This window comes from Sinocyclocheilus rhinocerous, unplaced genomic scaffold, assembly GCF_001515625.1.
Source record: "Sinocyclocheilus rhinocerous isolate Xijiao unplaced genomic scaffold, SAMN03320098_v1.1 scaffold473, whole genome shotgun sequence".
In the NCBI taxonomy this organism is placed as follows: Eukaryota; Metazoa; Chordata; class Actinopteri; order Cypriniformes; family Cyprinidae; genus Sinocyclocheilus; species Sinocyclocheilus rhinocerous.
Window position 1 is genome coordinate 142,838 of NW_015643184.1, and position 6,739 is coordinate 149,576.

Below are 6,739 nucleotides of genomic sequence, written 5' to 3' on the forward strand. Positions count from 1 at the left end.
AATGCACTTAAAGAATGCATAATCGAATCGTTAATAGAATCGAATTTAATTTAATTGTGAATCGAATCGAATCGTTCTGAATTTGCAAAAATCGTTATTGAATCGAATCAAAAACCTATGAATCGTGAATCGAATCGATTCACTGTCTACCCAAAGATTCACAGCCCCATTAAAAAGGCTTCAGTCATCAGAGAAAAAATGACTTTTTCCCCATTGCGTCTTAGCAACGCAGTACGAGTGAAGTATCGATAGGGAACTGGTCACTCATTCACCAAAACGAATGCAAATTAAAGCATCAACACTTGCTTCTCTAATCTTTTTGTATTCTATCTATTTGTTTTCGTTTTATGTATTATACAATTAACAAAAGCAAAAAAGGCCTTTAACACTAGCTTGCTCTATTCTTTTTTCTGTTCTATCTGTTTTCTTTTTATTGATTATATGATTTTTTGTTAAAAAGACCTTGCTACGTGTACTGTACACCTGTTTTTAGAGTAGATGCACAGTCCCCCTCCTTTTCTCTTACCAGACTCGTCGTTTCTGTCAGCCCGGTGCGCTGTGCGGCCTGCTAGCATGATAGCTTACTCTGGTATCCCCGGGTGTAGCCACGTCTCTGTTATTACCATAATCGAGCAGTTCTGCACTGTGACGAGAGGGGCGGGGCCGAGAGCCGTGGGAACGGAGAGGGGCTGTCGCGCTATTTTGTGTTTGTTTATTTTATTAGTTTATTTAAATGTCCGCCGGTTCCCGCCTCCTTCTTCCCGTGACTACGAACTTTGCTACATGCACCAACTGCTGTACCTCGATTGTCATCGCTAGCTCATCCATCTTATTGCCGAGTGATCTGGCATTTGTCAGAAATATACTGGGTAGCGCTAGCCTGTGTGGACATTTCTTTTGCAGAGTCTGAACGCCAGCTCTGCAGCCGCGCTTCTGGTGTCAGTCTCTGCGCCTCCTCTTGCGTCTTTCACCTGATATAGTGATCCACAGACACCCCGCTGTTCGAGTGATCTCCGGCGGGAGGTGATCGATGTAAAAACTCTTGGTGAAATGTGATTCCCCACGTAACGTTCAGATCCTTAATAAATCTTGCCGTTTATATGTCAAGGTGCTCACCAACAGAGATGCCAACAATACAAACATAAGAAAAAAACAAACACTTGGAGAGCAAAGCCACAGCATACGTGTGTGCCACCAGTTGTTAGATGTGTTTCTGTTACCCTCAATGGCTGGATGTCCAAGTGGTGTCCGCAGAATAACATTGGTTTCATAGACAATTGGACGAGTTGTTGGGGCAGACCTGGCCTGTTGAAAAGGGATGGTCTTCATCCCTCCAGGGGTGGTTCCGCTATTCTCTCTAGAAATATGGCACATAGTCTTAGAGTTTGTACTTGACTAACTGGGGCCCAGGTCAGGAAGCAGACAGACTGGCTAAACCGACTGTCTGCTAGCCACCTCACGTCACAGAAGTCAGTTAATTCTCAACACACAGAGATTCACATAGAGACTGTGTCTGTTCCCCGAGCTAGCAAATACAAAAAAACGCCAAAACAATTTAAGTGTAACAATTTAATTGATGTTCAACAAATAAAAAACAGATATAATACAGATAAACAAATGATAAAGGTTGGCTTAATGAGTATTATATACCTTTCTACAAAAACGCTTTTTGTAAATGATATGATCACAGATCATAAGTTAGATGTGCTCTGTTTGACAGAAACCTGGCTAAAACCAGATGCTTAGATTATTTTAAATGAGTCTACCCCCCCCAAGATTACTGTTATAAACATGAGCCCCGTCCAAAAGGCAAAGGGGGAGGGGTTGCTACAATTTATAGTAATATTTTCTGTATTTCTCAGAGCTCTTGTTTCAAATATAATTTGTGTGAAGTAATGGTGATTCAAATAACATTACCCAGAGAAACAAGTGTTAATGATTAATCTCCTGTGACATTTGTACTGGCTACTGTATACAGGCACCATACAGACTTTATCAAAGAATTTGCTGATTTTCTATCCGAGTTAGTGCTGGCTGCAGATAAAGTCTTAATTGTTGGTGATTTTAATATCCATGTTGATAATGAAAAGCATTTATAGACATTCTGAACTATAGATCCTTTACGCTTAAAGAAGATTAAGGAAAACAGTCCGACATCATGGTATAACGAGCACACTCGCACCTTAAAGGGGACATAACACACACAGTTTCACCCAATCTCATGGTGATCTTGAGTACTTATAGAGTAGTATAGCATCGTTCATAGCTCCAAAGAATCTTTAGTTTTATCATATTTATAAAAGAAATATACAACTTTCCGGTTCTCTCCGAAAACAACGGAGCTCCTGGAGACACGCCGTGGGCGGAGCTAAAAAGTGACGAGCACTTGCCCGATTGCCAACAAAACACAGACAGGTGATGCCGTTTCACTTACCGTCTGCAGTTCTGAATCATGACCGGGATCTTTTATAGCTGGGACCGCTCCATCTTCCAGTATCAAATGATGTGCAAATCCAGCGCCGAACTGGGCCTTGTTTATAAAACATTCGTCAACAAACACACTTGCAAAACTCCGTTGCTGCACCGGAAAAACAAACTGCATCCACTGTTCACGTAACGCTGGGTTCTTTGGTAAGCTGAACAAGGTTATCTTTCCCAAAAACACACTTCTTTGGAGACATTCTTCTCGAGCGAGTCCCGTTCAGTGCAGCCGAATGAAGCGCGTTGATGTGTGTGCGCGGGCGTGCTCTTCCGGGAGAAATGCCCATATAAGGTGTTCCACCCTTCATTATGCACGAAGAGCCAAGCTGGAAAAAAACTCTCTGAAACTTGTTTGGCCATGTTTAGCATGAGAATCCGCTCAGCTTTTAACAGCGGCGGTGATGAGGCTCCATTCACTTCAGGTGTGCCTCATCAGACGCCGCCAGACCTGGCTGTTTCTGAGCCCCTCCTCTCTCACACAACCACTCCTGTCGGGAGTCTGGTGAAGGGCAGCAGTTAAGGGATGGGGTGATGATGATAATTAGGGGGAGGCAGCCGATCCGTCACACAGTGAATGATGTGATATCATATCGATCACAAGTACAGTATGGAGTGCCACAAGGCTCAGTATTAGGACCGCTGCTTTTCATAGTTTACATGTTACCCTTGGGAGATATCATCAAGAAACATTTATGTGATGATGTGATCACTGTTATGCTGATGATAATCAGCTCTGTATTTCTTTGCGGCCCTATGAAACATATAAATTTGCAAAACCAAAGGAATGCATAGCTGATATAAACAACTACTGAAATTCTGAAAAAAAAACAGATTAAAATGATTGGACCAAAAACCTCCTAACCTAAATAACCTGTTGTTGTAATAACCTAAAACACTGTCTAACACTTGATGGCTGCTCTGTTAATTCCTCGTCATCAGTTAGGAACCTAGGAGTGCTATTTGATAGTAATCTTTCCTTTGAAAACCATGTTTCTAGCATTTGTTAAACTGCATTTTTCCATCTTAAATTATTGTAATGCTTTATTGGGTGGTTGCTCTGCGCACTTAATAAACATACTCCAGCCAGTCCAAAATGCAGCAGCTAGAGTTCTTACTAGAACCAGGAAGTATGACCATATTAGCCCGGTTCTGTCAACTCTGCACTGGCTCCCTATTGAACAACGAATACATTTTAAAATCTTAATTACTTATAAAGCCCTGAATGGTTTAGCTCCCCAATACTTGAGCGAGCTCATATCGCATTATAGTCCTTCACGTCCGCTGCAATCTCAAAACTCTGGCCATTTGATAATACCTAGAATATCAAAATCAACTGTGGGCGGCAGATCCTTTTCCTATTTAGCGCCCAACTCTGGAACAATCTACCTAGCATTGTTCGGGAGGCAGACACTGGAATTAAACCATGCCATGCTGGTTTCATCTGGCCAGAGGAGAACTGGCCCCCTCACTGAGCCTGGTTTCTCCAAAGGTTTTTTCTCCATTTCTGTCACCGATGGAGTTTTGGTTCCTTGCCACTATCGCCTTTGGCTTGCTTAGTTGGGGACACTTGACTGATTGCACAGACACTATTGGAAGAGAACTGAACTGGATGATGACATCACTGAATCATCAATGAACTGACATTAGCTGAAAAATTACTATTTATTGGTCTGGTTATTTTCTTATTGCAACATTGACAAACTATTTTCCTGTTTGATACTGTAAAGCTGCTTTGACACAACCAGTATTGTATAAAGCGCTATACAAATAAAGGTGACTTGACTTGACTCAATTCTGCTGTCCTGGACTTTTTTTTAATCAAAACTGCTGCACATAGATCCTTGATCCTTGTTTCCTCCTGATTCCCTTGATCTGCATGTTACAGAACAACTGACCTAGTAATGGATTCTGTCTCGCAAGCAGTGGGGAGGCACCATTGAGGAGTATACTGAGCAATTTTCGCCACTCGACTGGAGAGAGGTCACACCTAAATGTTTTTATAGGCTGGGTCTAGACCAGGGATCTCCAACCCTGCTCCTGGAGAGCTACCGTCCTGCAGATTTCAGTTCCAACCTTGCTCCAAAACACCTGCCTGTAATTATCAAGAAACTCTGAACATCTTAATTAGCTGGTTCAGGTGTGTTTGATTGGGGTTGGACCTGAAATCTGCAGGGCAGTAGCTCTCCAGGAACAGGGTTGGAGACCCCTGGTATAGACAAACTTTTAAGATCATGTCTTCCACCCAGGTGCGACCTACCCCTGGTCAAGTTTATTGACTATGCTCTTGGGCTGGTGCACTCTCCCTGCACTGTGGGATTTAGCAGTGCATCTATGGAGACCCCTAAATATTTTTGGAGGGCCTGTGTGTCTGGGCTGCACACAATAACTTGCCTGAGGCAGCTGCGTCCACTGCAGCTTCCTCAGAGACAGCAGTGACCACTTGCAAACTCTCTGCCAAGAGTGTCCAAGAGTCCACATATGCAATGTGCAGAGCCACTCTTACGAAAAAGAAGTTTATTCAAGTGTACTATTAGTATACTTCTTTTAAACTAAAAATAAGAAAGTATACTTTCAGTCTACATTTTATGTACTTTTCAGAAATGTGCTTTATGTACTTCTCAGAAATATACTTAAAATGACATTTAAGTATACTTGACTTATACTTAGAAAAAGTCTAAATATATTTGAGCTATATTTGTGCTCTGGGAATCCATCTTTTCATTGTTATACAGTAGGGGCGCTATTACACATTTACTGTACACAATTTCCAAAACACAAGCAAAGAAGAAACCGAAACAACAGATGCTTCCACTTGTAATTTAACATGATCAGACATAAAACAGCATCAAAACTGTGTGATGTTATGGAATAAAATGTCGACCCATGAAGAGGTAATGACTGTCAAGCTTTGGGGTGTTGATTGACGTTATCTACGTTTTGATTATCATTCTGAATCCAATTCATAGTCTTTTTTCAGCTTTTTGTTCAAAATGTTGTTTATTTCTTTATTTTTTATTTATGAAACGTATCCACATTCAAGTGTTTAAAAAAAGAATGCATGAAGCTAGAATAAAATGCTTTTGTTTAGAAGCAGATATCCCGTTCTCCATCTATGTTTTGATTATCATTATCATTCATATTTTTTTGTTCAAAATGTTGTTTCCCTAGTGAAAAAAAAATATGCTAAGTATACTTGCAGCCAGACTAATTGTCAGTATACTATAAGTGTGTTAATGATTAGTTAACTTGAAGTGTGCTATTTTGGAACAACTAATTTTGTACTAAGTATATTTTAATTGTAATTAAATTGTAGTAAAGCATAACTTTAAGTGTATTTAGTGTACTTTTATGTGCTAAATTGGAACAACTTCAAGTACACTTAGTACACTTTAAGTATATGCCTATTTACATGCTTGATTAGTGATATTAAAGTGTACTTTTTTTTGTATTACGAGTACATTACAAATTAATTATGAGTGTCTTTGAAACACACAAGCAATATACTATAAATGTATTATTTTTGAGTAAAAATATGCAAATTTTTCCCCAATGCTGAATCCACTTTTTAAGGTCATTACAATAAATACATAACTTCAATGACAGACAGAGACACATTATTAACAATTCAAACATTGTTTATTTAAACCTCAAATGGTTTTAGCATTGCAAAACATAAAATGCACCAACCATGTTTTTAAATAAAAAGAACGCTGAAAGAAACAAACATAACATTTTTTAAAAATTTAGCAACAGCAGCAACACACAAACTTCACTTTTTAGCTGAATTTGATTTGGATTTTTTTTAGACTTTATTCCGAACGTAAAATAAATCAAATTAAACAAAACAAAAACAATACAACACAATACAAAACAATTTTAAATTATACATGTCCAAAAAATATTGCAATTCTATAAAGAATTGCTCTTTGTTACACTTGCGCCTGATGGCCGCTCACACATCAGATGCACTTGTGTGTGGAAACTAACCTCAAAGTAAAAGAGGTAAGGTCAGAGGGCATGTTCATACAACTTTTTCTTTTTACTACATCAGACTGTAAATCTCCTGTATTAAACCCGTACTACTTAATAGAATGAACATCATGATTAGCGGTGAGGAATTGTATCAGTATGTCACGTCAGTATTGCTTCCAGTGTATTAGTCAAACATACAGTATACAACAGAAGTGAGTACACCCATATAGCATCACTTTAAATCACATGATACAACACTATTCAAGTTGAAAAGAATAGTATTTAT